The following is a 25,684-nucleotide window of genomic DNA, read 5'->3' as shown; positions in this document are numbered from 1 at the left end:
GAATATTTGCAAATAATGTGATTGACGAGGTGTTAATACATAACATATACAAACAGCTTACACAGTTCAATATTGAAAAAACAAACAACCCAATTAACACGAGCAGAAGACCTAAATAGACATTTCTCCAAAGAAGACATCCAGAGGCCAATGGACACATGAAACGATGCTCAGCCTCACTAATTGTTAGAGGAATGAACATCAAAACCACAATGACGCCTCACCTCACACAGTCAGAGCAACCACCATCGAAAAGCCCACAAATAAACGCTGGAGAGGGTGACGGGACGGGGCGGGGAGGAGCTCTCCTATTCCGAGGGTGAGAAATTGGTGCCTCCACTGCGGAGGAGAGGATGATGGTTCCTTAAAAAACTAAGACTAGAGCTACTGTATGATCTAGTAATCCTGCCCCTGGATAAATACCTAGACATGAAAGCTCTAATTCCAAAAGACACATGCACCCCAATGCTCATAGCAGCACTGTTTACAAGAGCCAAGACATGGAAGCAACCCAAGTGCCCATCAACATTCCATTAGCTGAAGAAAGTGTGGAATATCGCTCAACCATAAAAAGGAATGAAATCTTGCTATTTGCAGCAACATGGATAGGCCTAGAGACCATACTTAGGGAAGTAAGTCAGACAGAGAAAGAAAAATATATGATATTACTCATATGTGAAATCTAAAAAATAATGCAAATGACTCTATATACAAAACGGAAACAGACTCACAGACATAGCGAACAAACTTATGGTTACCAAAGGAGAAAGGTAAGGAGGAGGGATACGTTAGGAGTATGGGATTAATATATACAAACCATTATACATAAAATAGATACAAATTTCCTGTAGAGCACGAGGAACTATATTCAATATCTTATAATAACCTACAATGGAAAATAATCTGAGAAAAATATACATATAACTGAATCACCTTGCTGTTTACCTGAAACTAACACAATACTGTATATCGACTATATTTCAATTTAAAAAAGACATCTTTTGCAAATTCAAATCCTCATTGAGATGCTGAAACATTACTAGAAATGTGTATTAGTATACAATATCTATTATAAGCAATTACTAATACAATGCATTTGCGTGTGTGTATATATTTACACACACACACACACAAATAGAGCCACTTGAGTTAACGGAGCCACTTTGAATACCTATATTTACTAAGAAAATTTACAAAAATGTGAAAAAATAAGACATCAGTTAAAACTTCATAATACACATTTTTTAACAAATACTCAATGACTCAAAATACCCCCCAAAGGTGTGTTTCATGTCACAGTTCGGTTCCCTGAGAAGCACACTGTGAATCGGAGCCCGCATGCAGGGTATTTCTTATTACAAAGCACCCTCCGGAGCAGCACTGGAGAGAAGGGAAGGAAGCAGCACCGGCAGAAGGAGACACTGGGCCCCAGCTCAGGAACTGCATAGGCTTCAGCTGGTCCCACTGGCCCTTCAGAGTTGTCTCAGTTGGGACTGAAGGGGCCAGGCCACTACACATCTGCACCAACCAGACACCCCCATCATCAGATGGGAGCTGCCCTTGGGGAAGGAGGCTTTCTGCAGCCAAGAGCAAGCCCCCGGAGAGAGAGACTCAGCTAGGAGCTGGTCCACGGCCAATCCTCCTAGTAGCTGGGATAGTAAGAGCTTCAGTTCCGAAGAGAGATTCCGATAAGCGCATCACAGGGTCTACCTACATCTCAGAAAGGAGGCAAAACTGTCATAACTACATGTTGAGTTCATGTCAGAGGGTGACTTCAGCAAGTCACTTAATGCTGGGGGACCCACTTTCCTTACCCGCCAAATGAGGCAGGATAGACCCTTCTCGGGTTTCTAAAGATCTGAACGTGGGCTGAGTTTATCATGCTGTGGACCTGTGTCCCGAGAGTCTCTGCTTATACTTCTTCCCATCTTCTGAGCACAGGTGGGTTCCTTGGAATAGACAACACACGCCATCCATTTAGGCTCACTTTGTATGATCTGAATGAGTGGAAGCACTTGCGTGTCTCTGATACTCTAAAGGAGATTGAGAAAAATTACAGTAAGATGTTTCTTTGTCCTAATGACATTTTATTTGCCATACCTATGATTTATTTGATTCTGAGGTAAGTGGTAGGAACATGCAGGCTTTCCATTGTGGTGTTATTCTCATCAGAAAATTTGATTTTTTTTTTTTTTTAAATCTGCTTGAGGACTCAGCCTCCAGGAATGTGTTGAGGCAAAAAAAAAAAAAAAAAAAAAAAGCCAGGACTGTCTGCAGTAAATCACCAGAGGAGAGGATACGCCCAGAATAGCAATGAGAATACCAATGATAAAATGCTCTTTGTCTGTGCAATAAGAACTAAAGGAATGTCCTGGGAAAATCCAGGCGACTTCAGGAAGGGCACCCCTATGATCATCTAACAGCTCACAAAACAATCAAACGAAGGCACAGATCTTCCTTCTGAGGGTGTGGCCCTTGGCTTGATTTGTTAGAGAGAAATTGCCAAAGGTTCCACTAAACAGGACCACGAACAGCAGGGAGGTAGGAAAAGGAGCATATTAAACATCTTAGATCTCGGTACTGAATTAAACTGGCCAAACAACGGTGGTGTTGAGTTTGTTCCGAGTCCCCTGGAGATGGTGTCAGTGCCCAGAAGCTTTTTGTCCCAACTCCAAAGGGAGGCACTCCCTTTCCATTCCTTTTTATCAACACTTATCCCTACACTGTCAACCCACTTCCCTGTGGAGCCAGGGTCACCTGTAATATAAGAGATCTTCCTGTACAGCTTTCCAAAAATTGCACTTAAAAATAACAGAATTTTCACAAGTACAGGCACCAAGATGTCCATCAAGGCTGTTAGCCAAAAGCGGTATCACCTAGATTCTCAGAGATGAAGGGCTTTCTCACTGAGGTAGAGCTGGTTTACAATGTGGTGCCAATTTCTGCCGTGCAGCACGGCGCCCCAGTCGCACAGGTACGCACCTCCCCCTTCTTCCATCATCCGCCATCGTGGCCCATCCCAAAAGGCTGGAATACATGACTTTCTAAACACAGAATATCCACATCACGCCATGAAGCCTGTCAAAAACATACGGCAGAAGAATATTTGTTAGTGTAGAAGAACTCCACTGCCTTTTAAGCAAACAAGCAAGCCAGGAAACATCACCTGTGTTGTGATCTTATGCACGACGGCACTCACAGCGGCGTGGTTTTCCTCCTTTTCCGAGTTTTCTGCTTTAAAAGTGTACTTGCTTTCGTCTTTAGAAAAAGTGCCACTTTTTAAAACGGCTATATTCAGGGGGGTACAGAAGATAGGTTAAGGGTGGAACACACCACAGAGGAAGGCACTCCGCCCCCTTCCTGGGGGCAGTCAAGCCTTGGATAGATGTGGGGGACGCAGCTGGGAACACAGACAAATACCTCACTCTGGTCCTCACAGCTGGGCCCTGAGAGATTAAAGCCACCTAAACAGTCCCAAACAACACCTCAGAGAGCCCAAGGCTAAGAGACGGGAAAACAATGGCTCACCCAAAGTGTCTGACTGAGTCACTTTCCCGAGGAGTCGGCCTGAGACACGATGCGCCTCGCCTGTCACCCTGTGGGAGGGAAACCTTCCCATCTTCTTCCTGGGGAAGAGAAAATAAAGGACAATGTATGGTGCAAGGCGGATGTCTAGAGCGACTTGGCTTATTGAACGAAAATGTGACTAGATTTAGGAGTTCCTGTCGTGGCTCAGTGGAAACAAATCTGACTCGTATCCATGAGGATGCGAGTTCAATCCCTGACCTCACTCCGTGGATTAAGGATCCAGCGTAGCCATGAGCTGTGGTGCAGGGTGCAGACTCGACTCGGATCTGGTGTCGCTGTGGCTGTGGCTATGGCTGTGGCCAGCAGCTACAGCTCCAATTCAACCCCGAGCCTGGGAACCTCCATATGCTGCAGGTGCGGCCCTAAAAACAGAGGGGAAAAAAAAGAAAATGACACGAGATTTAAAAAGCCTCCTACTTGAACAAAGTGAGCAGCCAGCCAGGAAGGACAGATAAAGGATGTGAGTTACCTATGAGAAGGGAAAGTTTCCACTGCATCCTGGGAGCCCATTCTGTCTTCTTGGCAAAGGGATCAAGAAACTCTTCCTGCAGATGAACAACCAGCAAGAAGATGCAAGCCACAGGATGTGCAGAGTCAGGTCACCAAGAAGCCAGTGAGTGGAGGGTCTAAGCAGATGCACTCGGCTGCGCCATCAGCCTCACTTGGCTCCAGGCTGGTCATGCCTCCACTGGCTTCTCCCTTCCTGCAAGAGGGACATGAGGTGAGAACGCTGAATTCTTTGGCAAGTGGGCCCAATACCAGAATTAAGACGTGTGTTATAAAAGAAATGCCGGCACGCCCATTTGGATGGTCACTCCTAAAGACAAAAAGAACAGACGAGAATAACAAGCGTCGTCAAGGATGTGGAGAAATCGAAGCCTTGGGCATTGCTGGGAATGAAAACTGTGCGGGTATGCTGCGAAACAGCATGGCAGTTCTGCAGGAAATTAAAAATAGAACTACAATGGGATCCAGCCATTCCACTTTGCTTCCACTTTGGGTTATGTATCCAAAAGAACTGAAACACCTGCGTTCACAGAGCACATTATTCACTACAGCCAAAAAGCACGACGCAGGGGCCACCAGTGAGTGGGTGAATAAATAAAATATTATAGAGACATACAATGCAAAGTCACTCTGCCTTCAAAAGCGCAGGAGTTCTGACCCAGGCTGCACCATGGATGAAACATGAGGACATTATGCTAAGTGAACGAAGCTTATCACAAAAAGACAAATCCAGTATCATCTCACCGCTATGAGGTCCTAGAGCAGTCAAACGCAGGCAGACCCAAAGTGGAACAGAGGTTACCAGGGGCTGGAGGAACGGACCTGGGGTTTAACAGACACGGCTCAGGAGGTTTCAGCTTAGGAAGATAAATACAGTTCTGGGGACAAGGTGAATGTACCGAATGCCACTGAGCTGTACACTTAGCAATGGTGAAGATGGTTTTAGGTGGTGCGCATTTACCCACAACCTTTAAAAATCATTACTTCATGAAAAAGAAAGAAAAAAAGAAGGAAGGAAAGAAAAGAAGTGCCAGCTGATTCAGAACTGAGTAAGTTTGGCCACATTCCCTGATTGTTGGCTGGAGTCTGTGGTCTGGAGCCAACTCTGCACTGAACCCCGGGGAACTTGGGCAAATCCACAGGAACCCGGGGGAGTCTGGCCAGCCCCAGCGAGGCAGGACCACCTGGGGGCGGAGATCACAGCCGATGGACTTGGGCAGTCAGGGGTCCCCAGCTCCTCCACGCTGAGAAGTTGCCCTGAGCATGTTACGCCACTAGAGCTTAATTCTAATTGTAAATGGGGTAATAACAGCTCCTTCCACTTAGGGCTGCCATGAGGATTAAGTAAAAACAACACACGAAGTGAAGAACCATGCATGACGTGTTACCACTTGGCCATGAAATGCGGGGAGGGGGAATATAAAGGTTTATATCCCTATTTTCTCATTTATGCAGAAAAATCTCAGAAAGAATATACTGTAAAGGGATAACAGTTATTAATTATTTCTTTGGAAGATGTTAACTCTGTGGAAGGGAGAGGGAAATTTCTTCCTAAATAGCTCGCACCACTTTGCACTGTGAACCCTGCAGATGTATTACCTGTTTAAAAGAAAATAACTAAAATGTCAAAAGACAAAGTTTATAGGGTGTGCATCCATCAAGGCATATTAATTATTATGATGGCAACTATCTTCAGAACCCATCATCCTCATCTCGAAGCTTCTCAGCAAGACGGCACTCTCGGGCTAATCCAACAAAAAGGTAGACCCCTGGAAGGAAACCTGGAATCCTCCCAGAATCTTTAAGATTCAGGACCGTCCATGGCGGGTCCGGAACTCCCAATATACCTTCCAGATCGAAAAGTCTATTAGGCTGAGGCATGAGCCTGCTCTTCTCAAAGCTGAAATCTAAGCAAAACGATACCAGTGTCAGCTACTAATCCAAAAACGCAAAATCAGGACAAGTGGACAAGGACAGGGAAAGAAGGAAGATGGAGGGAGCATGAGACCTGGTGAAAGGAAAGGGTAGGAGGATCCTTTACATATAAATGGGACCCCTTCCCCACGTTTGCTCCCCTAACTCTGCCCTTGTGCCTTCCTCCATCTGCTTCTGGCGAAACACCTGCACTATTTCGTTTTGGCAGAGCCAACAAGCTAGACCCCACGGGCTGATGAAAAAGCCTCGACCAAAAAAGAATAGCATCACACAACACAGGCCCAGAGGCAGAATATCCCCAGCAGCACGTCTCCTGCTTCCTCAGCTGCCCAACCTTCAGTGGCAAAAGAGCAGCCCCCGCATGAAGACAGTGGTGCCCTATTGGCCTGTCCTCTGGGGTGGGCCAGCTCGGAACCACCCCACGAGCTCGCCATAGGAGAACATGAACCCCTGATCAGAGGCGCTCCTTCCACACCTTGGATTTCAAGACTTTACCCGCATCCAACATCTGGCCTCAATGTCACCGCCACCACACAAAGACTCGCAAGTTCCTAAAGGGCTTCACAGTCACGACTCGGAGGGCTATGTGGGGCAGACAGGTGCTCGTGGCATGGTCTCGTGTACGGCACAGACTGCCTTGTTGGGCGGTAGGTTATTTAAGCTTTCTGCATTTTTACATCTTAGCCGGTGCAGAAACAATTGGTTCCACTTGGGTGCATGGGAGTATAGAAAAAAGAAGACACACAGCGTGACACTGGGGCTGGCTGCATTCAGACCCTCCCGGACGGAGCAAGAGAAGCACTACATCGGATGCGAAGCTGTTCCCTCACGGCCAAGTTGTTGCTCGGGGTGTTTTCAGTCCATCTATCGTGCTAACCTATTATTAATTCTCCGAGATTTTTTTTAATTATGGAGGATCAAGCCTTTCAAAAAACAATTAATTACAAAAGCTACTTAATATTCAGAGGGGTCACACAAGCATATAACTGGCATTCTCTGTGGGTGGTTTAATTAGACAAGAAGATGCAAAAAGCTGTCACTTGAGGGTGGGTGGCTGCAGGGGAGGGGAGCCCTGAGAAGCACAACCAGTTGGCCATCTGTACCACACACAAAAGCACGACTCTTCCGCTGGCCTCCCGGGGAGAAATCTCCCTGCTTCTACCATCTCATCCATTGGCAATGGCTTCCTGCAGCGGCTCGCTGGAAGGCAGACGGTATTCAGCAACTCTCCCTCTCGTTTCAAATGTGATGTGTCGTGGACGTGGACGTGGACGTGGATGGCTAGGAAAAACAATCCACCACGCGCTGCCTCAGTTTCTCCATCTGAGAAATACCATATTCGCAAATGTCATCCATCCATCTGCCTCCCAGAGCAACAGCTGCTGAACATTTTTTTTTTTTTTTTGCAAGCGGCCAGAAACATGCCAAGTAACAAAACTGGCCCCATGCTACACATTTTGATATAAATATGCTGGCAAGAACCAGAAAAGTCTTCTTAATTTTACTCGACTATCAACTGCTGCTTATTTTTTAGTGGATTTTTCAAGTTGCGGTTTTTTGTGCCATTCCTCCTCCCTCATGTTTTAAAATCATCTCTGACCATCTGCTCTCTAGATAATTCCTTTTCTTTAGTATCTTCATTAGGTGGTAACTAATAAAATACCAGCAATCTTTACTACCGTTCATTGTATATTCGCATTTAGTCCTTACAATAGAGAGAGGGAGGCATTATTGTCATTATTATTTTTCTATATCACAGATGAAGAAGCTGAAATTTAGAGAATTTAGTGACTTGACCAACACCCCAAAATCAAGTGGAAAAATCTGGATTAAAATCCAAGTCAGTGTGACTCTAAATCCCTTGGATCACGTCTTTCTCTTAAGCCACAGAGGAGGGAAAAAATACATAATCACATACACACAAGAACGGTCAGGATGTCTACCGATCAGAAATTATTATAAAATGTGGGAATGATTCAATTACTCGATAAAGTGAAATGCATTCTTAATAAAATGTGGTGTCTTGCACTGAATCCTGGAACAGAAAAAAAGACACTCATGGAAAAGTTGATGAAATGTGAATAAAATATGCGCTGGGGCTTTTTTTAAATCGCATCTAAGGAACTCGATATCTGTATCCAAAATTATAAATACTACTGCCATTACTAAGGCTAAACGTTGGTCATTGTTTACAAGCAATTTAAATAACTTTTGAGTATTTGTTTTGAGTATTTATTTCACTTACCACTTAATCCATAAATCTTTTCTTCAGAGTGTTGTTGAAAAAAATTATTAGTTTTGCGCATTCATGATTTTCTTTACCCAAATAGTACAGACAATTACAGGTCGATCAAGTGACATAAAACCATCTGGCACATCAAAAGGATTTTCATATTTGGGAAAGGAAATCAAAACATGAGTATTGATACTGCTTTAATATATGAAGGTATAGGATTTCTAAAATTCCTTCTTTAAACAAGTTTTTTTTTAATAAACTATATACGTTTATTTCATACATTACTAAGTCAATCTGCTTTGAGTAAAATTAGATTTGTTAATATTTCTGAGCATGTCAATTAATTTCCAATAAAAATATAACTGTAACAATGTAGGTTCAACACTGCATAATTTCTCAGGTAAGTAAAAGGCCAGAGAGACACCAGGAAGACCAGGTGAAAAGGACGGCAGAGATTGGGGCAGTGCTGTGGAACAGAGAAGCCGTCTGAATCTGGAGGATGCAAAGCAACTACGGATGAGAACGGCCAGAATCTACCAGAAAGATCTTCTTTGGCTACTAACAGAAGGAGACCATCAGAAGCCGCAGCGTCACTTCCCCAGGGGTGGGGGAAGGGACAACCCACAAACAGGAGAGCAATGACCACTGCAGAGGGTCTCCCAAGGAGCAAGGGGTCTGCGCCACATCGGGCTCCCCAGCCCGGGGGTCCCTGTCCCCAGAGCATCTGGCTTTGGAGGCCACGGGGCTTACTTTCAGGAGTCTCAGCGGGCTATGGGAAATGGATTCCACCCTGAAAGGTACACACGAGATCTCCCTTTCTCCAGGATCCAGGGCAGAAGCAGCAACTGGCCAAGAGCCTGGCTCAGATTTCCTGCTGGTCTCGGAGAATCTCCCAGAGAGGCAGCAGGTGACCGCAGCTTGCCCTGGGGACATGGACACTGGCCCAGCTCATTTGACCGCGGGGACGCTGGTGCAGGCAGGTGCCATTTCGGAATCCTCCCTCTATCTTACTAGCCCCAGACTCAGCCCTGCCCGGGCCCGAAAGCCTGGAGGCACCAGTACTGGGACACCTGGAGCCAAGCAACTAGCCAGGCAGCAACACAGCCCCAACCACCAGCAGGCAGGCCACCTTAAGACCCCCTGAGGGAGTTCCTGTTGTGACTCAGAGGAAACAAATCTGACTGGTATCCATGAGGATGTGGGTTCAATTCCTGGCCTCACTCAGTGGGTCAGGGATCCAGTGTTGTCGTGAGCTGTGGTGTAGTTTGTAGACATGGCTCAGATCCTACATGGCTGTGGCTGTGATGTAGGCTGGCAGCTGTAGCTGTAGTTGCCTAGCCTGGGAACTTTCATATGTCTCAAGTGCAGTCCTAAAAATCAAAAAGAAAAAAAAAAAAAAAGCCTCCCCCCCGAGCCCACAGTTCCTCCTGGACATGGTCCAGGACCAGAGGGCCCAAGACCCAGCCCACAAACAGGCACACAGGCACCACACCTGGCATCCCCAGACCTGCCAGCCAGAGACCTTGGGACCCAGCTCCACCCATCAGAGGGCAGGCATCAGCCACAAGAAGCCCAGGAGCCTAGCCCCATGCATCAGCCAGCCAGCACAAGCCTCAGGACCAGCATCATAGAGCAGTGGTCAGTCACCAGCCCCAGGACCCACTGGGCTCCAATCTTGCCCGTGAGTGGGTGGACACCAGTCCTAAGAGCACCACAACCCCACAGCCTGTGGTGTAGGACTAAGCCCACCCACCAGAAGGCTGACACAAGCTTCAAGCAGCCAGAGACCTCAGGATCCAGGTCCACCCACCAGTGAGCCAGCACTAGCCCTGGGACACCCTGGACCTCAACCCTACCTACCAGCAGGCCAACACCAGCTCTGAGGCAACTTAGACTCCTTAGCCAGCTACCCCAGGATCTAGCCCCACTGCACCAGCATTGGGACACCCTAAAACCCACAGTCCGTCACGTCAGAAAACAGCCCCACTCACCAGCAGATCCCAACACCAGATCAAAGCACCCCAGCTCTACAACCACTCACCCCAGAACCCAGCTCTGCCTACCGGTGAGCCAGCACTAGCCCCAGGTCCCTCTAGGGTTCCATAGCTGGCCACCTCATGACCTGGCCCCATCAGCCAGCAGCTGGCAGCCTCTGCACAAGGCAGGGCCTGACAACCAACCAGAAGAGGGGCCAACCACACCTAATAGATCATCCATGGTAGTCAGCATGCCACAACAGAAGGACCACACAGCCAATATGGGGGCACCCCTAAGCATACAGCTCTGGTAAATAGAGGGGAATGCACTGCTGCAGATTCAGTGCAATCCCTGTCAAAATACCAAGGGCATTTGTCACAGAACTACAATATGTAACTTTAAAATTGGCATGGAGCCACAAAAGATCCTGAATAGCCAAAACAATCTTGAAAAAAGGAACAGAGCTGGAGGAATTAGGCTCCCTGGCTTCAGACTATATTTCAAAGCTACAGTAATCAAAACAGTATGGTACTGGCACAAAAACAGATACGGAGATCAATGGAACCAAATAGAAAGCTCAGAAAAGCTCATGTGCTTACAGTCAGTTTAGTCTATGACAAAGGAAGTAAGAATATACCATGGAGCAAAGACAATCTCTTCAATAAGTAGTGCTGGGAAAACTGGACAACTCTGTGTAAAGGAATGAAATCAGAGCATTATCTCATACCATATACAAAAATAAATTCAAAATGGATTAAAGACTTAAATGAAGATAGGAAACCATAAAACTCCTAGAGGAAAACATAGGCAGAACATCCTCTGATATAAATCGTAGCATTATTTTTTTGGATATGTCTCCTAAGGCAAAGAAAACAAAAGCAAAAATAAACAAATGGGACCTAATTAAAAGTTTTTGTGTGGCAAAGGAAACCATACCGAATGGAAAAAAATGTTTGCAAATTATATGACTGATAAGGGGTTAACATCCAAATTATATAAACAGCTCACACAACTCAACATCAAAAAAACAAGCAACTTGATTATTTTTTCTTTTTTGGCTGCCCCATGGCACATGGAGGTCCCAGGCCAGGGATCAGACCCGAGCCACAGTTGCAACCTAAACCACGCTGTGGCAATGTCAGATCCTTAACCCACTGTGCCAGGCCAGGGACCAAAGCTGCAGGCCAGCGCTCCAAAGATACCATTGATCCCACTGCACTCCAGCGACCTGATTTTTAAGTGAGCAGAGACTTGGACAATTGTTCAAAGAAGTTATACCAGTGACTAACAAACACGTAGAAAGATGCTCAACATCCCTAATTATTACCAAAAAAATTATCATGTAAATCAAAACCACAATGAGATATCACCTCACAGCGGTCAGAGCGGTTATCATCAAAAAGAACACAAATAACAAATGCTGGCAATGATGTGGAGAAAAGAGAACTTTCGTACATACACTGCTGATGGGAGTGTAAATCCGTACAACCGCTACAGAAACCAGTAGCGAGGCTCCTCCAAACACTAAAAACAGAACTACTGGATGCAATTCCTCTCCCGGGTATTTATCTGGAAAAAATAAATAAAACACTAATTTCAACAGATACATTCCCACGATGCTCTCGCAGCATTATTTACAGTTCCCATCATATGGGAGCTTCCACGGTGGCACAGTGGGTTAAGGATCCAGCATTGCCATGGCTGTGGCATAGACGGAAGCTGTAGCTCAGATTCAACGCCTAAACCCGGAACTTCCATATGCAGCGGGCGCAGCAGGAAAAGAAAAAAAAAAATGCCAACATATGGAAGCAACCTAAGTGTCCATCAATAGATAAATGGATAAAGAGGTTTTATATACATACATACAAACACACGCACAAATATACAACGGTATACTAGTCAGCCATAAAAAAGAATGAAATTTTACCATTTGCAACAACACACATGGACCTGGAGAGTATTATTCTTAGTGAAATAAGTCACACAGAGAAAGACACATACTGCATATGCGTTCACTTACATGGGGAATCTAAAAATAAAACAAGCAAATGAGTGTAACAAAACAGAAGCAGATCCACAGATACAGAGGACGAATGGTTACCAGTGAGGAGAGAGAGAGGAGAGGGGAAAGGCAAAACAGGGTAAGGGATTAAGAGGCACAAACTACTGTGTATAAAATAAGTAGGTCACAAGGATATACTGCAGAGCACAGAAAACAGAGCTAATATATTCTAATAACTCTAAATGGAGTCTAATCTATAAAAATTTTGAATCACTACGCTGTACACCTGAAACTAATACTATATTGTAAATCAACTATACCTCAATAAAAAAGGACAAAGAAAATAACACACATTCACACAAAAAAATTAAGACACATTAAAAATGTACACTTTAGTTAAAGAATTTCTGGTAGATTAGCAAACTTTTTCCTTCACTATATTTTCGGCTTAGGTATAGAATTTTTGTTTTGCTGTATAATGCAGAAATATGTGATTTCTAGTTTCACTGTATTGTTGAATATGCATTTTACTTTTTATTTTGACAGTGGACTTCAATCAAATCTAAATGAACTGTAAAACAAAAGCTGGGAAGAACCACATAATGTATCAGAACCCTGAAACAAACTGAACCCAAATATCAATTTTTTTCCTGGCTTATAACACTGCCAAACCTAACAACACAAAAACCAGTACAGACCTCAGCTGGACACGTTTATATTACGTACCAGAAAAAATAAATAAATAAAGTCATCAAAATATTCTCTGCTCCAGGTCTAAAGATTCATGCAAGTCCATATATTCTATGAAAAGCTCCACACACTTGGTACAGGGCCCATCTCAAGCTCATCTCTATAAAGGCTGGCTTAGATTTTTCCCTTATCTTTATTTACGAGCAACAACAACAACAAAATGCTAATGGTATCTAGTCCTATTCACTTGGAGGGACTGGTCAGAGGCCTGGCCCTTGGAAATCTGACCCAGCCTCCGGTAAGATTAAGTCCCTTGTGAGCCTTGAGCACCCAAGGACCTCAGGTTTCACATGGAAGAAAGTCCCACATGGAAAGTCAACCTAATGAGCCTATGGTCCTCCTGTCCACCTCCAAGGGAGCTCCAGCTGTAGCAGGTACGGCCTCATGTCCTTCCTGGGGCCCCAAACCCAGGGACTGCCTGAGAGACTCCCTCACTGCTGATACGTGCTTAAAATCTGCTATCAGGAGACATCTTTGGAAAGCAGAGGACTGCTCCCATCCCTCAGGATAGCTGCTGGTGTGCACTTGGAGTCGGATTTCGCTAGAGTGAGGCTGTCATTTGCTGAGCTACCTTCAATTCCTTGAGTTGTCAAGTTGATAGCCAATGCACTACAATATTTAGGTGAAAGATCTAAAATTGTAATTTACTACTCATGAACCTGCTAAGTTTTATGACTTAAAACCAGTCTGATGGATGTGATCATTGAATTCCCTGACTTTGTGGTTTTAATGCATCTGATCAGGAGATCTAGACCTGGGCCTCCAGATCTAGACAGTGTGGAGGTAGGGCCAGGGAGTGTTTGTAAACTCCCCGACGCACAAGTCCGGGTGTTTGTGCATTTCTCTGGCAGAGCGCCTCGACTTTCCATTCTCTAAAGAGTCCCTAACTCAAAAGAAGTTCAACACCACTATCTATGAGCCATGTGTGCTTACGGCACCAAAGAGCATCTGAATAGACAGGCGTGTGTTTCAGTTTTCTTTACGGACTGAATCGTGCTCTCCAGATATTTACATGTTGAAGTCCTCACCCCCGGGATCTCAGAAGGTAAAGACATTTTGAGATGGGATCTTTATAGAAACAATTAAATGAGATGGGTAGGGTGGGTCTTCGTCCAACAAGCCTGGCATCCTTACACGAAGAGGAAATCCAGACGGACACCAGCAGAAGGAAGACAACGAGAAGACACCCCCAGAGGGAACCAGCTCCACCAACACCTTGATCTTGATCAGAACCGAGAGAAAATTAACTTGCTGTTTAAACCACCCAGTCTGTGCATACGTTATGGCAGTCTCCAAACTGACACACATGCTTGGTGTATTATTTTCAGAAAGTGTATTCTTAGGGCCGGGAAAAACCAAAAAGATGACTTGCCAGTAGAACGTCTCCAGCGCTCACATTGCTTTTTCATATTCAAAGGCCTTAAGGAGTTCCCGTCGTGGCGCAGTGGTTAACGAATCTGACTAGGAACCATGAGGTTGCGGGTTCCGTCCCTGCCCTTGCTCAGTGGGTTAAGGATCCGGCGTTGCTGTGAGCTGTGGTGTGGGTCGCAGATGCGGCTTGGATCCCGAGTTGCTGTGGTTCTGGCGTAGGCTGGCAGCTACAGCTCCGATTCGACCCCTAGTCTGGGAACCTCCATATGCCGCAGGAGCGGCCCAAGAAATGGCAAAAAGACAAAAAAAAAAAGGCCTTAAATATGTTCACCTGTTAAATACGCATTCCTAGAAAGAGTGAAGCACATACAAATTATTTTTGCGCAGCTCCCTCAAGAACCACTAAAAGGGGAGTTCCCACTGTGGTACAGCAGAAACGAATCCAACTAGTATCCATGAGGTTGCGGGTTCGATCCCTGGCCTCGTTCAGTGGGTTAAGGATGGGGTGTTGCTGTGACCTGTGGTGTAGGTCGCAGACACAGCTCGGATCTGGTGTTGCTGTGGCTGTGGTGTAGGCCGGCAGCTGTAGCTCCATTTGGACCCCTAGCCTGGGACCCTCCATGTGCCGCGAGTGGGACCCTAAGAAGCAAAAAAAGGAACCAGTGGAAGAAGAGTGAACCACAGCCCCTCCTTATCTCTCTTTTCACAGGTCTCCTCTGAGCGCTGATGAAAAATACACTACGTTAAAAATGTTATTTATTTATTTTTACTTATTATTTTGTCTTTTGAGGGCCGCACCTGCAGCATATGGAGGTTCCCAGGCTGGGGTCTAATCGAAGCTGTAGCCTCCGGCCTACACCAGAGCCACAGCAACACGGGATCCGAACCGCATCTGCGACCTACACCACAGCTCACGGCAATGCTGGATCCCCAACCCACTGAGCAAGGCCAGGGATCGAACCCGCAACCTCATGGTTCCTAGTCAAATTCCTTAACCACTGAGCCACAAGAGGAATTCCCCAAAACGTTATTTATTTTTTAAACAAAGTGATATGTGGTTATCATAAATAAAATTATAAATATAGGTTAGCAGAGGAAGAAAGAAATTCTCACAACCCAAACTTAACAACTGTAAATAATATTTGTTACCATATTTTTGCTGCTGCTACATCTCATTGTAATATTTTCTATAAAACTATGAAATCACGCTGTCTTCTCTAAATAAATAAGCTCATTATACAGAGTACTCAATACTATATGAAACGTAAATTTGTCAGAATTATTTTGAAAAATGCATTTCAGATTTCAGAATTTTTCAGATTTTATGCTGCAACCGTATTTTACGTAACACACTAAACAGGATCTGGGCAGCACCTTCTATGAATAGTTCTGCAGCAAAATACATAAGAATCCACATTAAATGGATTAAATAAAGATTAGAAGTTAACTCATTACAGCTTAGATCCAGCATTTCCACCAAATAATCTGTATCAAACTTATGGGGGAGGGGGAATTAGGATTTTTAAAGCTTTTCAAAATTTCAAATTACAGGTAATGGTTTGTCAACAAGTATCATCAAGAATTAGCTATAGAATAAGTCTGCTTTAATGTCTCTTTTTCCCACAAAAACAGGGAAGCTACCATGTTTATGAAAGCATATAGGCATAAAGGTACATAAATAGGAAATAATTAAGCAGTATGTGAGAAACGGAGGAAACAAAACAACTCTTAACAGGCAATGGGAGAAAATATTTAGTATGATTAAGGTGGAATTCAATCAGGAAAACAGCAGTAAATTAGAGCAAGAGAAATGAATAACTAACAAAATGTCCCAAGTATTAAGAGTGATTCAAATACTAGAAACAATCTCCTAGGGAAAACTATGAAAGTGCTACAACTCAAAGATGGAAATCTCCTAGAGTTACTGTCTACAAATACTATTTTCTGAAATAATTCTAATTTTCAGTCATTTCTTAATTCGTCCATCATATAACCCTGCTTCTAAAAGCCTGCTATAGCACTCGAATTTGCAACTGCATCAATCTGATCTGATGAGCAAATTTTTGTTAAAATACACATTTCAAATTATCCCACAAAGTTTTTCTTTTGTGTGCTTTTTTCAGATTTTTATTTTGAACAATTTCACATCTAAAGAAAATCTGCAAGTGTAGTAAAAAAACTTTTTTCTGAACCATTCTGCATATTTGCCAAACGATGCTCATCCCTCCTGAATATCTTAGTGCATATTGTCCACAAACAGGATGATTAGCCTACATAACCCCAAACACCTATCAAAACCAGGAAATTAACATTAATACATTACTACCATCTAATCCACAGACCCCTTTCAAGTTTCACCAGTTTTCCCAGCAAGTCATTTATAGCAAGAAGATTGAAAAAGAAATTCCCGCTATGGCACAGTGGGTTAAGGATCTGGAGTTGCTACAGCTGTAGCATAAGTCAAAGCTTCGTTTGGATTCAATCCCTGGCCCAGAAACTTCCATAGGCCACAGGTGCAGCCAACAAAAAAAAAAAAAACAAAAACAAAAGCGGGAGTTCCCGTCGTGGCGAAGTGGTTAACGAATCTGACTAGGAACCATGAGGTTGCGGTTCGATCCCTGCCCTTGCTCAGTGGGTTAACGATCCGGCGTTGCCATGAGCTGTGGTGTAGGTTGCAGTCGCGGCTCGGATCCCGCGTTGCTGTGGCTCTGGCCTGGGCCAGTGGCTACAGCTCCGATTGGACCCCTAGCCTGGGAACCTCCATATGCCGCGGGAGCGGCCCAAGAAATAGCAGCAACAACAACAGACAAAAAGACAAAAAGACCAAAAAAAAAAGCGTCTGGAACCACGTGCTGCATTTATTGGTCATGCCTCTTGGTTTCTATCAGTCTGGAAGGATGCCCCAGTCTTTCTTTTGACTTTCATGACCTTAACACTTTTAAAGATTATAAGCCAGATGTTTTGTTTCATTTTGTTTTAAGAAAGTCCATTAATTTGCTTCACATGATTAGATTCAGGTCAAGCATCGGGGCCTATACATCTTTATACACATTGGTTCTTGGCAATTTTGTTTTTATGACCACACCCTCGGCATATGGAAGTTCCCAGGCTAGGGATCAAATCCGAACTGCAGCTGCCGGCCTATAGTACAGACCCTAGCCGCATCTGCGACCCACATTGCAGCTTATGGCAATGCCGGATCCTTAACCCACTAAGAGAGACCAGGGATTGAACCCACATCCTCACGAACACTATGCTGGGTTCTCAACCTGCTGAGCCACAATGGGAACTCAAGTTCTTGGCAATATTTACCAAAATTCTAAATTCACATAACTTTCTACCGCGAGAAATTACTCCTGAGACTTCATCTACAAATATCTTCAACAATCCACATAAAAATAAATACAAGAATGTACACTGTAACATTTTTTCTTATAACAAAAACCCTGGAAACAACCAAATGAACATCAAAAGCAACTAGTAAAATAAATTATGGCACATGTATATAACATACTACTTACTGTGTACAATAAAGAGTAACACCGGAATTCCCGTCGTGGCACAGCGGAAACAAATCCGACTAGGAACCGTGAGATTGCAGGTTCAACCCCTGGCCTTGCTCAGAGGGTTAAGGATCCGTGAGCTATGGTGTAGGTTGCAGATGCAGCGCAGATCCCACATTGCTGTGGCTGTGGTGTAGCCAGCAGCTGCAGCTCCAATTCAACCTCCAGCCTGGGAACCTCCATATGCCGAGGGTGTGGCCCTAAAAAGCAAAAAACACCCCTACCTACGCAGTGATGCGGAAGAGTCTAGGACGGGACGTCAGCTGACAGAAGGAAGACGCAGACATCACTCTCGGTGTCTTCCTGTGGGGGTGGGGGGGTTATTTTAAGGAGTTCTTTACATTTTTGGTATAAACAGAAACTTTCTGAAAGGATACAAAAGAAATTTGTTCTGGCTGGGGTTGCAGTGAAGGCCTTCTGTGGCTTTTAATTTTTTACCAAAAGGATGTATGACTTTTATAAGTAAAAATCTACACCTAGTTAATCTTAACGTCCCAAAGGTAGGGACCGTTCCTTTGATGGCATCTGATCAGTGATTTCTAAATACGTCCTATGTGGCCTACTCTAGACCCCGGCTGCGAAGCTTGCATTGTGCCTGGAGCTTCATGACTAACCACATCATTACCTGGGCAAAGCCTTCTTACAGAAGTACCAATTTTATGAAACTGAAGATTCTTATTGAAAAAAACATTCCATATTATCTACACAGGCTACATTGTACACGTGGGAAAATTTTAGGGAACGGTGAGGCGGGAAAGTTTTAGATGACTCTCTTTCCCTGAACCCAAAATTCAAGGAGTTCCCATCATGGCTCAGCAGAAGTGAACCCAACTAGTATTCATGAGGATGCGGGTTCAATCCCTGGCCTCGCTCAGTGGGTTAAGGGTCCGGTGTTGCCATGAGCTATGGTGTTGGGTCGAAGACTCGGCTTGGATCCCACGTTACTGTGGCTGTGGTGTAGACCGATGGCTACAGCTCTGATTCGACCCCTAGTCTGGGAACATCCATGTGTTGTGGGTACAGCCCTAAAAAGACAAAAAAAAAAAAAACTCAGGAAAATCCTTATTTGTATCCTGTGTAGGATAATACACAGGGAAACATCTTATAATTAATAAGAGTTCTATGGTTTAAATGTTTTATAATAATTATGTATTTGTATACTCCCTATGAGATTTTTAAAAGAATAAATTAAAAAAGGAATCTAGCAAAAGCAAAGCAATTGGGCAAAGGGGGAGGGAAGGGAAGAGAAGGGAGGAGAGACTCCTCTGACGGGCACCTGCCCGGTGAGACAACTCGGGTTGACCTCCCCGCGGGTCGGAGTCTCTGGTTACGATACCCTAGGTCCTGGCTGCTAGAGTTGTCCATTTACCTGTGAAAATGAGACGGAAGCCCCAAAAGACGTCCCACTGCAACACTTAAGAGCAAAACACTCTTTCCTGCTCCCACTGAGTTACAGTAGCCCTGTGACCTCCGAGGGTCAGACGTCAGGGTGGCGACATCTTTCCTCACCCGCTCGCTCGGCACAGGGATTTGGAAAGAAGGTTAATGAATTGTTCTACCAGAGAGTCAAGTGTCTTCCAAAGCTACAGTAACCAAAACAGTGTCGAATTCACTGCCTTGCTGTGAATGGGCACAACAGCCAGTCATGTAATGGAAGGGTAATAGTGAACATCGGAGAAAGATTCTAATTTTAAAAGTATTTAGTACAGGATGGGAACTCCTGCCCCAGCGCAGCGGAAACAAATCCGACAAGGAACCATGAGGTTGCGGGTTCAATCCCCCCTGGCCTCGCTCAGTGGGTTAAGCATCCAGTGTTGCCGTGAGCTCTGGCGTAGGCCACAGATGCGGCTTGGATCTGATGTGGCTATGACCGCGGTTAGGCCAGCAGCTGTAGCTCTGGTTCAACCCCTGGCCTGGGAACCTCCATATGCCGTGGGTGCAGCCCTAAAAAGCAAACAAAAAAGTATTTAATATAGGATAAATAAAGCATTTTAAATCAATGAGGAAAAGATGTAATAAGTATCGAGCAAAGAGTTGAATATTTAGGGGGAAAAATCAACTTCATCGAGGGCCGATATTCAGCAAAAACTACCAATCTGACCATATCCAATTTTTTGGCTGGCGTTCATTTTGCTTGGTCAGCACCCAAGGCACACTGGCTGTTAAATATTTTGAACATCATGCCTGGCTTCATCTCTCCATGATAATGAAAGAAATTCCTAATGGAATTGAAGTGTAAAATTTTTCAATCAAACTCTAAGGGCATAGAAATATATACTTGAATATTTACATAATATTAGATGGAAGATTTTTGAAGCATGGTCTCAAGAGCAGATACCATTTTTAAAAGGATTGCAATTTTGATGAAATAAAAATTGTAAACTCTTTAGGGAAGAAAATGCAAAAGGCAAAAAGGCAAATAGTACTTTGAGAAAAATATTTCCAACATGTATAAGAGACAAATGATTTTTCTTTTTTCCTTCTTTTTTCTTTTTGCTTTTTAGGGCCAAACCCATGGCATATGGAAACTCCCAGGCTAGGGGTCCAATTGGAGCTACAGCTGCCGGCCTACACCACAGCCACAGCAACTCAGGATCTGAGCCACATCTGAGACCTACACCACAGCTCATGGCAATGCCAGATCCCAACCTACAAGGGGAGGCTAGGGATCAAAACTGCAACCTCGTGGATACTAATCCAATTCATTTCCACTGAACACAATGGGATTTTATTCTTTTTTGGGGGGGGTCTTTTTGCCTTTTCTAGGGCCACTCCCGCCACATATGGAGGTTCCCAGGCTAGGGGTCTAATCTGAGCTGCAGCGGCCAACCTACACCAGATTACAGCAACACGGAATCCGAGCCACATCTGCGACCTACACCACAGCTCCCAGCAACACCGGATCCTTAACCCACTGAGGGAGGCCAGGGATTGAACCTACAACCTCATGGTTCCTAGTCAGATTCATTAACCACTGAGTCACGACGGGAACTCCTGGGATTTTATTCTTAATATATAAAAAGTTGCTAAAGTCGTTCTTTAAAGAAGTCTAACAACCCAATAGAAAAAAAAAGCTAAAAGAATGGTTTTATTAGGAAAATAAATATAAACAGATAATAACATACAAGCAAATGTTCAACCTCTCTTGTAATCACAGAATATCAAATTAAGACAATTAAATGCCATTTTTAACTATTAGGTTAGCAAAGCTTTTTTAATATAGTAAAACCCAATACTGGTGAGGGTTCAGGGAACTGGGAGCTCTTATTCACAGCTGATGAGAGATTTCAAGTCTAATCTTCTAATCTTTCCAGAAGCTTTAAAATCTTCTGAAAGTGCATTATTTTAGGCACTAAAAAATGTATCCAAGGTATTGCTTATTGTAGGATGCATGCATAAGAGTATTTGTATCAACATTGGTAAATAAAGCAAAAAAAACAAACTGTAACCAACTAAAATTCTAATAAAAGGGGACAGATTAAGTAAATATATATTTTCTTACATAAATATATTTGAGAATATTATGTCGTCCCCATTTTGTGCAATAGATATGTATTAACTGGGTGAGTATGGGTTTTGATTTTTTGGATATAAATTAATACTTTCCATTGATCCTGTTTTCCAGCAGTAAAACTTCTTTCCAAATAAGGCAGGCAGAGAGAAAATCTAATTAATAGAAGTTTATGCCTTAGCAAGATTCCTATAAATTGAGATTTTACTATAATTAAAAAGATAATCAATAAAAGTCATTAATATCTGTTAAGCAAAATCAAATCTAGAAACTGCAAGTGCAGTGATACTTCATGGTTCAGAGGTTTGGTAATGAGACGTGGAGACCCCTACTTCCGGCAAGACACCTCGTATCCACCCCAAGTCGGTGGTTTGAAGAGGCCACAACCTCATCTGCAGAGTTACACAAACTCTACTTTCCAAGTGGCTCCTGTTTAACAAGTTAAACAAGTAAATCCTGCAGAAGTGCAAGTTCATGTTGAGGGTTCAAGAATGAGATTGCACTTCTGCAAGATTTGGGAGGTGGCCGAGAGGACGCAGGCACTCTCCCCTCTTCCTCTGGCAGAGAAGGAGAAAGACAGTGTGTATAGATGTATGACTGGGTCACCTTGCTGTACAGCAGAGATTGACAGAACAAGGTAAATCAGCTATAATTTTAAAAAGAGGAAAAAAAAAAAAAAACTAAGCCTCTCGATTCCCTGCCATTTCAGCTACCAGAGCAAGAACCGCCACGAGCCCTGCAGCAGGCAGCAGCTCTTCACTTCTTTGTGGCAGTGAACCTGAAACTAGCGGCGATTTCCAGGGTTTTCACTCTTCTGGTCTTTCCCATGGTTTCCAAGGACCTCAATCCCTGTATTAAATCTCATGTTAAAAAGACCTGCAGTCGTGGAGGTCTCTGTCTGGCCCAGGACAGCTGACTCAGTCTGATCATTCCCTCCACAGTGCCTTAAAAAAAAAAAGAGCACCTGCAGTGGAAGAGCTCCTGCTGTGGCTTGGTAGGTTACGAACCTGACTAGTACCCACGAGGTCCTTAGCCCACAGAGCCACAGTGGACTCCTAGGTCACCTTCTTCTACACTGTCTTCCTAGATATTTGATAAAAGTAGATTGTCAGCTGCGTAATCAGGCTACATTCCTTAGCATTTAAAATGACTCCATTAGAAACGAGTATCCATGAGGATGCGGGTTTGATCCCTGGCCTCGCTCAGTGGGTTAGGGATCCGGCACTGTCCTGAGCTGTGGCGTAGGGCGGATCCCCAGAGTTGCTGTGGCTGTGGCAGAGGCCGGCCGCTGCAGCTCTGATTCACCCCCTAGCTCTAAAAAGATAGATTCATTAATTTATTAAAATACCTGCAGTGGTTTTGTTTTCCTGACTGAACCCTGCTGATACAGCCTGGTTATGGCCTGAGACAAGATGTCATTTCTTGTCACTAGAGGCAACTATCACAGAGGCCCTGAAATGAAAGGTACAGATGATCTCAGAATTTTATTTCAGACGCCTTTAGAGACTCTTTCTTAGGAGGCTTCATCAAAATTCTCCAACTGATTCAGAAAGGACTTGGGACAAAGAGGCTCACAGGAAATCACTCACAGAGAAGGAAAATGGCCATGTAAACAGAAAATAGAGTTTTCTTAGCTGTCCCAACCTTAGAAGCAGCAGTGTTCGCTCAGTTGGAAAAACCATTGTAGGCTCCATCTAGAGAATAACGTCGAATCAAAGTCGATTCTTCCTTTTCTTTTTATGGCCACATCTGAGGCACTTGGACGTTCCAGGGCTAGGGGCCGAATCAGAGCTGCAGCTGCCAGCCTGCTCCACAGCCACAGCAACACGGGATCAGGGCTGTACCCGTGACCTACGAGGCAGCCTGTGGCATCACCGCATCCTTAGCCCCCTGAGCAAGGCCAGGAATCGAACCTGAATCCTCTCGAAGACTATGTCGGGTTCTCAACCCACTGAGCCACAACAGGAACTCGTGATTACAGGATTCCATGTCAAAGATCTGCAGGAAAATGCCCCTAAAGCCCAGCTTCCTTCCGATCCACCAGATCTCATGTTTTCTCTCTCGTTCACAGCTCTTTTCCAAAGGATTTTTCACCTGCCCCAGTGGATCCAAACCCATCTAACTCCTGGCATTCCTTTTCCATCCTTTATCTTAATTTCTTAACTCATAATGTAAATGTTCTCAGTGTGATGGGGGGTGGACATACCAAAAACCCCACCCAGTACCGTGACAGAAGCATATAGGTCATACACATAAAGGTTTGAATAAACTAGGATGGCAAGTTCACAGGTTTCTTCCAGTTTCATTGAGTCACAAGTCACACATAACACTATGTAAGTTTAAAGTGTACATGTAATGATGTGATATGTGTATACATTTGAAACGGTTATCACAGTAAAGAATAATCCATCATCTCACAGCTACCTTTGTGTGTGTGTGTGTGTGTGTGTGTGTGTGTGTGTGTGTGGTGGGAACACCTAGGACATCCTGTCTTAGTAACTTTAAAGCATACAATACAGGACTGCTAACTATAATCACTGCTCTATCCATGGGCTTCCCAGAAAGTTTGTACCCTTTGACCAGCATCTCCCCATTGCCCCAACATCCCAGCCCCTGACAATCAGCAATCTCCTCTGTTTGTATCAGTTTGGATTTTTATTTATTTATTTATTTATTTAGGCTTTTAGGGCTGTATCAGAGGCATATGGAGGTTCCCAGGCTAGGGGTCGAATCAGAGCTGTAGCAGCCAGCCACAGCCACAGTCACAGCAACTCGGGATCTCAGCCACGTCTGTCACCTGCACCACAGCTCATGGTAACGCTGGATCCTTAACCCACCAAGCGAGGCCAGGGATCGAACCTGCGTCCTCAGGGATGCTGGTCAGTTTCATTTCCACTGAGCCACAATGGGAACTCCCAGTTTGGCTGTTATCAAAAGGTAAGAGGTGACAAATGCTGGTGAGGATATGGATAAAAGTGTTTTGTTTGTTTGTTAAGATTCCACATCTAAGTAAGATCATGTAGTGTTTGTTTTTCTCTGCCTGATTTATTTCACTTTAGCAAAAGGCCCTCAAGATTTCATGTTGCCACAAATGGAGGGATGTCCTTCTTTCTCGTGACTGAAACATATATATATATATATATATATACATATATACACACATACACACCCATATATATACACATATACACACACACACACATATATATACACACACACACATATATACACACATACACACACACACACATATACACACACACACATACACACACACACATATATATACACATACACACACACACACACATATATGCGTGTGTGTATGAAATCACATCTTAATCCTTTCATTTGCTGATGGTCAGTTAGGCTGTTTCCATATTTTGGCTTTTGTGAATCATCCTGCAATGAAGATATGGATGCAGATACCTCTTCAAGATCCTGTTTTCATTTCCTTCCTGTAAACACCCAGAAGTGTGATTGCTGGATCATAGGATGGTGCTGTTTTTAAAGTTTTGAGGAGCCTCCTGTACTGTTTTCAACGGTGGCTGCACCAATTTACATTCCCCCAACAGTACACACTTTTCTCCGCATCCTCACCAGCATTTGCCACCTCCTGTCTTTTTGATACCAGCCAGAATGACAAGGTTTTGAATTGCAAGTATTTTGATGAAAATCTAAAATGCATCAAACCCTCTCTTAATTATCAAGTGAGAAATCTGAAACAACAGCACATAGTCTGAAAGAGCTATGGCTCATTCTCAGAAGATCTAAATTGGAGTCTCCAATCTGCCACCTGCGTGACCTTGGTTAAGTGACACAACTTCTCTGAAATCCCAGGTAAAACAGAGACAACACATCCGCAGGGCAGAGGCTCTCAGAGTGTGGCGCTGGACCAGCAGCAGCATCGGCATGTGGGACCTGGTTAAGAGGCAGAGTGGGGCCCACCATACAGCTACAAAGTCAGAAACTCTAGAGGTGGGGTCCGGAAACCTCTGTTTTGTGTGGGGGTGGGGTTGTTTTTGCTTTTTAGGGCCGCACTGTGGTAGATGGAAGTTCCCAGGCAGGGCTTGAATTGAAGCGGCAGCTACTACATCATAGCCACAGCAATACGAGATCCGAGACTTGTCTGTGACCTATACCACAGCTCTCGGCAGGGCTGGATCTCTCATCCACTGAGCGAGGCCAGGGATCAAACCCACATCCTCATGGATACCGGTCAGGGTCATTTCCGCAGAGCCACA

At 44.2% G+C, this 25,684-nt stretch overlaps 1 long non-coding RNA gene across 2 annotated transcripts; it reads right to left on the bottom strand.

The window, feature by feature from the left end:
- Positions 1-1,220: 1,220 nt before the first annotated feature.
- Positions 1,221-18,004, bottom strand: LOC125137760 (uncharacterized). Of its 2 annotated transcripts, XR_007137499.1 has the most exons (5): positions 17,888-18,004; positions 11,703-11,812; positions 4,058-4,291; positions 2,983-3,626; positions 1,221-2,033 (listed from the first exon to the last, which is right to left on the bottom strand). It is a non-coding gene; the product is annotated as an uncharacterized LOC125137760 (long non-coding RNA). The 2 variants fall into 2 exon arrangements; XR_007137500.1 differs by lacking the exon at positions 11,703-11,812 and having other exon boundaries at positions 17,888-17,947.
- Between the last annotated feature and the right edge of the window lie 7,680 nt (positions 18,005-25,684).

Source organism: Phacochoerus africanus, chromosome 10 (genome assembly GCF_016906955.1).
Source record: "Phacochoerus africanus isolate WHEZ1 chromosome 10, ROS_Pafr_v1, whole genome shotgun sequence".
Classification (NCBI taxonomy): domain Eukaryota; kingdom Metazoa; phylum Chordata; class Mammalia; order Artiodactyla; family Suidae; genus Phacochoerus; species Phacochoerus africanus.
This window is presented reverse-complemented; position numbering and strand designations above follow the sequence as displayed.